Consider the following 11,288-nt stretch of genomic DNA (forward strand, 5'->3'; position numbering starts at 1 on the left):
CAATAAACAGCATCCATATAAATGGAGAAAAGATTGAGGTCAAGACTTCATTTTGCTTGGATCAACTGTCAATACTCATGGACGCATCAGTCAAGAAACCAAACAACATATTGCACTAGGCAAATCTGCTGCACAGACCTTTTTAAAGTGTTGCAGAGCAAAGATGTCAGCTTGAGGACTAAGGTGCGCCTGACCCAAGCCTTGGTAATTTCAATAACGTCATATGCATGCAAAAGTTGGACAGAGAATAGGAAGACAGTGAACAATTGATGCATTTGAGTTATGGTGTTGGAGGAGAATATTTATTAAAAGTACCATGGACTGCCAAAAGAACAAACAGATCTGTGTTGGAAGAAGTATATAGCCAGAGTGCTCCTTGGAAACCAGGATGGCCAAACTTCGTCTCTCATACTTCAGACATATTGTCAGGAGGGACCAGTTGCTGGAAATGAATATCATGTTTGGTAAGGTGGAGGGTTGGAGAAAAAGAGGAAGACTCCCAATGAGATGGCTTGGCATAATGGTGGTAGCAATGGGCTGAGCTATAGCAATGATGGTGGGATTGGCCCAGGACCGAGCAGTGTTTCGTTTTGTGCATAGGGTCCTCTATTAGTTGGTACCAACTCATGTGCCATTTTTAAACCCTCCTGTATGGACTTCCGTGTGGTGCTGTAGGATCGGCACTGGACTGAGAACCACAAGGTCGGCAATTCAAACCCACTAGCTGCTTAGAAACCCTTTACAGGGTTGCTATGAGTCAAAAATGACTCAACAGCACTTAACAACAACAACATATGGAAAATGAAGCATATAAGTCTGGCAGTGCGTGGCCTTATAGACTACTGGTCATTGTTTAAAAAACAGCATTCTCATTAATGAGTTTGTTCTGTATTACAGAGTTACCCTTAGGAGTTGCTCAGTCTGAAGTAGTTCTGAGTTTTGTAGTTTTGAGTCTTTCCACCTGAATTTCCTACTTATTCTGCTTCTTTTTGTGCTGTGGAGGTGAAAGACATTGTTTCTTCCTCTTTACCAGTGAGCCTGCCCTTTGGCATAGACTAGGAAATCAAAAGACAAGATTTTTAAGAAAAATAAGAATAAATTGGCCTTGAGTAGAAGTACTGGACTTGTGAAATCTGATTGCTCAAAAATGGAAGCAGGTAAGAGACCAGGATGTTGTGGTGCTGTAGGATAAGCACTGGATTGCAACCCAAAAGATCAATGGTTCAAACCCACCAGATGCACCTCAAAAACCCTATACAGGGTCACTATGAGTTGGAACTGTTTCTGAGGCAGCAAATATTTACGGAGGCAGAAGACCTCATCTTTCTGTCATGGGTTGGATTGGCTGGTGGATTCCAATTGCTGACATTGCAGTTAGCAGTCCATGTCGTACAGTAGCACACAGTTGTACTGACAGTGGGGTAGTAAGGCTACAGAGCTGGAACTGATGAGGCAGTTAGGCATCAGTGGTAGCAGTCTCACTTTCCCTGCAGGAGACCCTGGTTCAATTCCTGGCCAGTGTACCTCATGAGAAGCCACGTCCCGTCTTTCAGTGGAGGCTGCTTGTTGCTATGATGGCGACCAGGTTTCAGTAGACCTTCTAGGCAAAGATGAACTAGAAGAAAGACCTGGTGATCTACTTCTGAAAATTGGCCACTGAAAACCCGATGGGTCACAAGGTCTGATTCACAACTGACCATGACAAAAGCACAGGACCTGGCAGCTTCTTGTTCCAGTGTGAGGGGGTCACTATGAGTCAGGGACCACGTCAATGCAATGAAGAATTCTGCAGAGCACACTCTGCCCTCAGCCGCAAAAATGCAGCAACATATGTACCATTTTCCTGCCTAAGAAAGCCCATTGGTTTTTTGTTGTTGTTTTTTTTTTACTTTAAAAAAATACTATTTTATTTGTACTCATATGAGGCTTTCTACTCCCATAAAGATTTACATCCTCGGAAACCCTGTACAGGGTCGCTATGGGTCGGAACCGACTCAATGGCATTTAACAACAACATATATGACAAAAGGCTGTATTATCTATCATGTTTACATACATACCAATATAGGAAACAGCTTAATAATGAATCACATCTAAATTTTATAAAGAACACACAAACATTGTAACACTGATTGGTTATAGATAGCAGAGTGGAGGGGGCAGTCCTTAGTTATAATCTGAATTTTAGGTAAAGAGCAGCACCCTCTGAGAAGAATCAAATCAATTAGAAATAATCATGTTGTTGTTGTTGTTAAGTGCCGTCATAGATACTGTAAAATAATATATACATAGCAAAGTTAGTGATTGTACTGATTTTATTTCTTTTGCTAAGCTATATTATTTTCCTCATATTCAACGCAAATAGGTAACACATAATAGGAAGAAAAATATGTCCTCATTATTATTCACAATAAAAAGGGTCTGCTTAATTCTTCAGGCCTGGGCATATTTTACAACAGGAATCACTTAATGGTCCCAGTGGATCATTATACCATTTTGATTCTGATACACTGAAGAGAATCTCATCCATACTTGGTGACGGAACTAAACTCCATGGGAGCTGTGATGGACGGAACCTTTTTGTGGTAGTCCCATATCTCATTAAATAAGAAAAGACTCTAAACAAGGAAATATAACAATTAATCAGTCCAGATATTATATCTATAGGCTCTTTCTTTAGCATACAGTAGAAAAGAGGGCCTTTTCTTGAGTACACAAATACAAGTATTATTACAGTCTAGAGATTGCTGAATTGACATTTTTTCTGGTATAATGAAGGTACACATCACATCGAGACCTCTCGGTTAAGGAACTTCAGATTAAGAAACTTTCACAATTTGTCTCAATTCTTCAAATAATGGAGCAAGTTCCTTTTCTAGGCTGACAATTAGTCCTCTATTGGCATTGCTGCTGGCTATGAAACTTACCACCAAACGTAACAGATTAAATTGAACCACCTGGTAAGTGTTATAGTAACAGATAATACTTTTGTTTTTTGAGAGTCCAAGTTTGCTGCCTTGGTCTGTTGCAAGGGCAAAAGTAGACAGGAAGCCAGGCCTCAAAGCATGCTCTGGAGCATTATCATTGGCCACTTTAATAACAGGCACCCCATCTCTATCAGACATGACAATAGCGTGGAATCCTTCAACACTTAGTCATTTTTCATACAGGAATTTCTTTAGGTCATCCGCATAATGAACCCCTTCCTCCCGCAGGTTCAATCTCCACACCGAGGGTTTTGCTCCCAGGAATGCCGGGGTTCTCGCTGTCACTTCAGGGGCAATTTCCTCGGCAAGCGGTCGTCACATGATTTGTAGCCCACTGGTTTTTACTGGGCTGGTCAACTAGACAAACCTCAGAAGGAAAGCAAGTGTTCAGCACAAATGGCACTGTTTGTACAAACAGTTTAGGCACAGTGAATCACTGACTGTTTAGGGACAGTTGTATATGGGCCTCGGGAACTGTTTGCTAGTCAAGTTCCCAGATGTCAGCCAAGGCCTAACCCTGCAAGCAGGTTCTTTCTAAGAACAGCGGGCTCAAACCTACTCTGATAGCTTTTTCTGCACAAATGTGCCTTCATGAAGCTTTGTGTAAGTGGGGAGATAAATATTAACTTGTATGTATCGTCATTAAACATACAAATATAAAAACATGACTATGGCTGTGATAGCGTAGCGGTTACGAATAGGGCTGTGAACCGCAAGGATTGCATTTCGAAACTACCAGCTGTTCCGCGGGAGAAAGAGGAGGCGTTCTGCTCCCTTAAAGATTTACAGCCTCGGAAACCCTGTACAGGGTCGCTATGAGTCGGAACCGACTCCACGGCACACAACAACAACAACAACATGGCTGTGATCATTCCAGGAAGGCGAAGCATTGGCACCACAAGAGCCCACAATAGATGATCTGACTTGATCCAGAACATCTAGTCTAGGAGCCTCCTCTAAGGCTTCCTGTCTCAGTCTGCTGGGGCTGCCATAACCGAACACCCCGAACTAGGTGGCTTTGGAGAACAACCGTTTATAGTCTGAAAGCTAGGAGTCCAATCCAAGGTCTCAGTGGGGCCATGCCCTCTCTGAAGGAATAAGCCTCCGGTTCCTCAGCTAGTAGATGCGTCTTCTCCTCACTACGTGACTCTGTGTGTGTTCTGCCTTTTTATAAGACAATACCCTCCTTTGGTTATTAGCTGGTACTCACTGATAACACATCCAAAGAAAGGTCCTACTTCCAAACAAGGTCACATTCACAGGTACGGAGTGGTGGGGAGGGGAGGACCACAGCAGATCTTTTGAGGGAAAAGCAATTCAATCCACAATATTTCCCCAGACCTATAGGTTTAAGGAGCTCTGGTAGCGTAGTGGTTACGAATCGGGCTGCGAACCTTAAGGTCAGTAGTTTGAAACTACCAGCTGCTCCGCGGGAGAAAGATGAGGCTTTCTACTCCCGTAAAGATTTACACCTCGGAAACCCTGTACAGGGTCGCTATGGGTCGGAACCGACTCGATGGCACTTAACAACAACAACATAGGTTTCCCTACAGTAGACTTTCAGGCTGAGCTTTGAGGGGAAAATCAGGGTTCAGGTAATTAGCAAGGGGCTGGCACAGCATACCAGAAAGGACACGTATCAAAGCAATATGGTCACAGAGGACATGACTTTGAGGGTCTGTGTCTTAGGAACTAGCGCTGCTATAACAGAAATACCACATGCAATGACTTTCGTTATTGTTGTTGTTGTGTGCCGTGGAGTCGGTTCCGACTCATAGCGACCCTACACAGGGTTTCCGAGGCTGTAAATCTTTACGGGAACAGACCGCCTCATCTTTCTCCCGCGGAGCGGCTGGTAGTTTCGAACTGCTGACCTTGCAGCTTGCAGCCCGATTCGTAACCAATGACTTTAGCAAACAGAAATTCAGTTTCTCGCCATTTAGGAGGCCAGCAGGATGCCAGCTCTCTGTCTCAGCCCTGGTGGAAGAGCCTTGTCTCTCATTAGCTTCTGTTCCTCAGCTCCTTGGCCATCTTCACATGGTGCCCATCTTTCCCTTATTCCTGCTTGCTTCTATGCCTGAACAGCTCTTATCATATCTCAGAAATGATTAAGACACACCCTTCGCTGATAGAGCCTCATGAACATAACAAAGAAACTGTATTCCCAGGTGCAATGTACACATTGTTTCCAATTCATTGAGATCCTGTAAGACAGAGCAGAACAGCCCTAGCTGGTTCCCTTGACTGCAGTCTTCATAAAAATAGACCACCTGGTCTTTTTCCCATAGAGTCACTGGGTGGGTTTGACTCTTAGCAACTAAGAGCTTGGCTATTTGCACCACCAGAGTTCTTTATCCACAAGTATAAACCAAAAAACAAACTCACTGATGTTAAGTAGATTCTGACCCGTGGTGATCATATATGACAGGGTAGAACTGTCCCATAGGGTTTTCAACACCTCCTTCTGGAGAAGCAGCTAGTGGGTTTGAACTGACATTTCAATTAGCAGCCCAGCACTTAACCACTGTGCCACCAGGACTGCTTTCCTTAGGTCTGTTGTTGTTGCTATGAAGCACCGTTGGGTTTGTTCTGACTCATAGCGACCCTGTATAGGGTTTCCAAGGAGCGGCTGGTAAGTTTGAACTGCTAACGTTTGGTTCAAATTGACCTTGCAGTCTAGTGCTTAATCTACAGTGCCACACCAGGACTCCTTCCTTAGGTATAGGAATTGGAATTTACAACACATATTTTTGAAGTACACAACCCAATTCCTAACAATCCATGTAGGCCAAGTGGTTGGAACAGAGAGAGGAAGGAGTGTTGGAGATATGCAGGGCTGGATGAAGATATGTGAGGGTCCACACACTGGCCATCTGTGGTGTCCCTCCTCTGCTTACCCAGGCATCTGAGTGGGATATGTGAGGGGGCTTCAAAAAGTTTGTGGAAAATGGATTTACAAAATAATGGAATTTCTCCATGAACTTTTTTGAAACTCTCTAATATACCCCCTTGAGGGCAGTGGGGTATAATATTCACCACTGAACACAAAAGTGGTGTATGCCATTTTAGCTCATTGAGATGAACTGGATTCTAAAACTTTTAGAGGATGTGGGGTACTAAGATTTTTTCTATACACCACAATTTCCATGAATACAAAATTCTACATGTTCTACAATAAAGAAAAGGAGTCAGTGGACTTAGTTGTTCCAACAATCAATATAAAATTCTTTCGATCTCCCAATGGAAAACTGACTTTCACCAATTTTGCTTTAAATGGCGCATTCTTCAGCTTTAATACTTGTTTTATAATAAATGCTACAATTATAAATGAATAAATGAAAGTGTATCATACAATAATTTAATCACCAGAATACAAATACTATAACAGATTACTGTATTGTATTCAAGGTATATCTTTCATCTTTAACACGATAATATTAAAAAATTTCTTTGATTCTTTGTTTTTACACATTTTTAATGATTTTTGTCACCAGTAAGCTGCCAAACAATTATCTATTTCCATACATAATAAAATAAGGATAATGAACTGAGTCTGTCTCGAATCATTGTTGTATGCTGACGGTTTCTGAGTCTCTTTAGAGATGAAAACGAGTGTTCTGTTGCACAGTTTGTGTGCATCGAAGTTAGGAATATATGTAAAGCTATCTCACCATTGGGAATATACATTGTATTTTAGTATAGAATCATACATGCCTATATGAGTAAAACTTGTCTTTCTTGAATCTTCAAACCCAGTTCTCATGTAAGAATGAAATGATCTAATTTCTTCATAGAGGATTGTATTTAAGTCACTGGGGTTGTTGTTGTTAAGTGCTGTCACCTACATTCATAGATACCCTGTGTAGAGTTTCCGAGGAGTAGCTGGTGGGTTTGAACTTTCTACCTTGTGGTTCACAGTCTACAAGGAGTCCATAGTGCCACACCAGGAGTCCAAGACATTGGGGTAAGCCTGCACTAATTTCTTGGATGTCTTCAGTGCATTAGGTATATCCACAGGGTTTAAGAAAGGAAATCTATTTGAAAGAACTTCATAGACTTTAACCCTTCTTTTCATACATGATTAGAGTGTGGCAATGCTTGTTTAGTATGTGGTTACACAAAACTGATTTCTGGCATCCAATGCTTCTGGGACACTTCCATCAGTTACTTGTTTCTTTCTAATGCTTCTATCGTGTTGAACTGCTTGATAATCAATCATTGACAATATTAGTTTCGTTATATTTTCAGGATCCTTTTTAAAAATATGTAAATACCCTATTAATGACTAGTAGGGGTCTGGTGTTGTTGTTAACTGCCGTCCAGTCGGTTTCGACCCATAGTGACCCTGTATAAGGTTTACGAGGAGCAGCTGATGAGCTTGAACCGCCGACCTTGCAGTTCAAACGGCTTTTCAGTCCGGGGCATTAACCCACAGCAGAGCACACATGTCCTTAAATATACTTCTGACTGTTGGAGAGCTTGACTTGTCGGATAAATGCTGCAATAGATATTCCACATATCCAACATAATTACATACTCTAAGGTTGGCATTTTGTTAGTAATGTATTCAGCTTCTCTTTTGGAACCTGCTTTTTGTGTCTAGAACCTGAGTGTATAGTTCCAGGATTGTATTCATTGCTACATCATGAGCTTCTTAACATGTACTAGAAGGCATTTTAATACTCAACTGAATCATATAGTCTATCAGCATCTCCCCTAACCTTCTCTCACCCAGAGCCATCAAAAAAAAAAAAAAAAAAAAGTAGTTTGGTGTGAGTTTAAAAAGACTATATATCTAGAAGGGACATTAAATAATTCACTACACCACAAACACAACGGGTTTTTCATAAGGTCACTGTTGTTAAGTGCTGTCAAGTTGGTGCCAACCCATAGTGATCCTTATAGGGCTTCTGAGGAGTGGCCAGTGGGTTTGAACTGCTGACCTTGTGGTTCAAACTGACCTCACAGTCTAGCGCATTATCTTGAAGTTCCACACTAGGACTCCTTTCATAGGGTGGTGATAATGAAATTCTCAAGAGCTGTATAAAGATGGACCAATTGATAAGACCATACATATGTACAATAATAACAAAAACTCAAAACAGCAAGTCCAAGAGTTCTTAAATAGATACAATTCTGGACTGAGTGTGAACTGAGTGATAGTTTACATGGAAGAACATCAGTCTTACACCATCGTTTCATTGTAGTGATTACAATCTCCTCTGTGCATTTGCTTCATTTCCTCTATTTTTTGGGGGAGTGGGGTGAGGTAGGTGGGAGGATGTACACAGAAATACTCAGGAATATATAATAATTTAAACAACCAAAGGGCACATTCTGCAAGCCTGCCTCCTGGCCACCAGCACCCAGTCCCTCTTTTCCATGAATCCAGAGTCCTCAGCTGCTCCCTCTCTCCAATTCCTCATCTCTGCCTCCATCTCTGGTGTTGCTGCTTCTCTGGATAGGGTCCCCCACTCTGCTTGTGTTCTTCTCCCTTGATGGTCCTAGAGTCCTCTGTTTCTGGACTGTAAGATTAACTACTCCCCCATAATTGTTATAATATTTCTACCTTTACAGTTGCAATTAGTCATGAAAACAATTAGTCATCATTGAATCCTAAAAATCTTATCCCCATCTCTTTTCGCCAGACCCATTTAGACAAGATGAAAACTATTCATTGGGGATGCTACCTTACCCTGCACACTCTTAAACTAAACTCCCTCTTGAAAATTTGTAAGCCAGTTACTTGGTGCCTTTATTACCCCCTCATTTTAGGTAGCCAGTGTCTAAGTTGCCTGTCCTTTACTACCCTGTATACAGAGAGGATAGGATTGATACTTGATGTGAAGACTCCTTTCTTCTCAGTTGGTATTTTGAGCTACTACATCCGTAAATATAGGTCAAGTTCATCAAATTGAAGCAATTTACACTTGTTTCCTTTATAAATTTTTTTTTTTTCCAATCTTCAGCAGTTCTTAAACTACCAGCTGTTCCGCAGGAGAAAGATGAGGCATTCTGCTCCCCTAAAGATTTACAGCCTCGGAAACCCTGTACAGGGTCACTATGAGTCAGAACCGACTCCACGGCACATAGCAACAACAACAACAACAACAAGTTGAGTTCTGGAAAAAGTGCAGCCAGAGTGCTCCTTGGAGGCCAGGAGGCCAAACTTCATCTCTCATACTTCAGACATATTGTCAGGAGGGACCAGTCGCTGGAGAAGGATATCATGTTTGGTAAGGTGGAGGGTCAGAGAAAAAGAGGAAGAACCCCAAAGTAGCAGCATCAATGGGCTCAAGCGTGGCAACAATAGTGAGGTTGGCCCAGGACTGGGCAGTGTTTCATTCTGTTGTGCATAGGGTCACTATGAGTTGGTACCAACTCTATGGCAGCTAACAATAATAACAAGTTGAGTTCTGATTATCAAGTCATCGAGGCTAGGTCAAATGGGTACTATCTGCAAGTTTGTGTGTTCTTGTGTGTCTCTCCTCACTTCATATCAGCTGGATGCTTCAGCATCAGCTATAGCCCTCTGTGGCTATGTCCTTATCCATGGGCTCAGGAGTCGCCAGGTCTTCCCACACTTCAGAGCAACCAGTCCTTCCTTTTCTCTCTCTCATCTCCAGGTCAACGGGAGTCTATGGAATGTGGTTGAACTCAGCCCATTTCTTCATCGCTGCCTTTCCCTTCTTCCACTCATCAGTAGACCAATGTGATCACCAGCAAGCTTATATGCCTGCTCATGTGTCAGGATCTACTTTTGAGGCTAAAGCTGGGTTGATATGCAGCTGGAAGCACCAGTACCACTAGACTGGCAGTGTCAATGGACTAGTTTGTGCTTATGCTGCTATTAAACATTTTGACTATTGGATACAAGTCGGGCTGTTAACCTCAAGGTCAGCAGTTCTAAACTACCAGATGTTCTGCAGGAGAAAGATGAGCTTTCTGCTCCTGTAAAGACTTACAGCCTCAGAAACCCTACTCAGGGTCGCTATGAGTCAGAACCAACTCCATGGCCCACCACCATCACCTTGTATAATGAAGGAAGATACTAGAAGCCTGCAAGTTCCAAAGGTGTTTTATGAAGTCGTTAAAGAAAAATGCATATCAATCTCCTAAAAATGCCTTAAACATATATCAAAGTTTTATAATTTTCTTTATTGTTGTTGTTGTTAAGTGTCACTGAGTCAGTTCCAACTCATAGCAACCCTGTATACAGTTTCCAAGGAGTGGCTGGTTAGTTTGGATCACCAAACTTATGGTTAGCAGTCCAGTGCTTATTCTACAATGCCACACCAGAATTTCCTTTATTAAATTATCTAAATCATATAAAATGTGGGAAGAAATGAAAAATTAGGTTAAGACCATACAATTTTGCATATTTTTAGCAATAGTCTAAATAGCATTAAAACCATTAAAAGTACTGTAACAAACAAACAACTACTAGAGGTAAGGAACTGAGTGTCTAAAGTTCTTGCTGTAAAGTTGAGCAATTTAATTATTATTGCTAGGAAAAAAACAAAACAAAACAAACTAGCCAAGGCACTACAGCCATAAACACTGAAGGATTATTTTCTATGCTCACTTCATCCAGTCATATAGGTTTTTCCTCTCTCACCTGAGTTTTCTAACAGAGCACTAATTCTCAGCCCTGGTTGTGGAATACCCCAGAGCATTTACAGTTATTTTTAGGGCTCCTTGTAAACCTTCAAAGCAAAATTAATTAATTTCACCTTCCATAAGCGTGTCAAACACACACAATTTAAACAAAAGCATATATTTCTCATTGGCTAAGGGAAATCCATGAATCAAGTAACAGGTCTCTGAAACCCTTCAAACTTTGGAGAGAACAATCATTTGGTTGCTTACAGTATTTCTTAAGCATCAAATTGAGTACTAGCATAAAGCAATGAAATATTGATAGCATGATTTTCCCTGTAAGAAATTTACTAAAGGGATGAGACACAGAAGTATAAAATATAATAATCTGAAGAGAGAAAAAATGTTAAAGGACAAATATAAATTGATCAACTGAGTTTTTAATTTTATTGTTTTAATACTACTACAATAGTAATGCACGTTGATCATAGAAAATATCTAAAGATGGAAGCAAATAAAGAAAAGAAGGACAGAAGGAAGGAAGGGAGAGAGGAAGAACAAAAACAAGGAAAAAAGAAAGGGAAGAGGAAGAAACAAGGAAAGAGAGAGATAGGTGACTTGTACTTTCACTGCCTAACTTTATTTTATTAAAAAATTATTCAATATTTCCACAATGAATATTCATTGTGTAGCTTATTATTT

At 41.0% G+C, this 11,288-nt stretch overlaps 1 pseudogene; it reads right to left on the reverse strand.

Moving 5' to 3' along the window:
• Positions 1-2,819: 2,819 nt before the first annotated feature.
• The window catches only part of LOC102840039, a 30,038-nt pseudogene continuing 21,569 nt past the window's right edge, over positions 2,820-11,288 (reverse strand).

Source organism: Chrysochloris asiatica, unplaced genomic scaffold (assembly GCF_000296735.1).
Source record: "Chrysochloris asiatica unplaced genomic scaffold, ChrAsi1.0 scaffold00263, whole genome shotgun sequence".
Taxonomy (NCBI): domain Eukaryota; kingdom Metazoa; phylum Chordata; class Mammalia; order Afrosoricida; family Chrysochloridae; genus Chrysochloris; species Chrysochloris asiatica.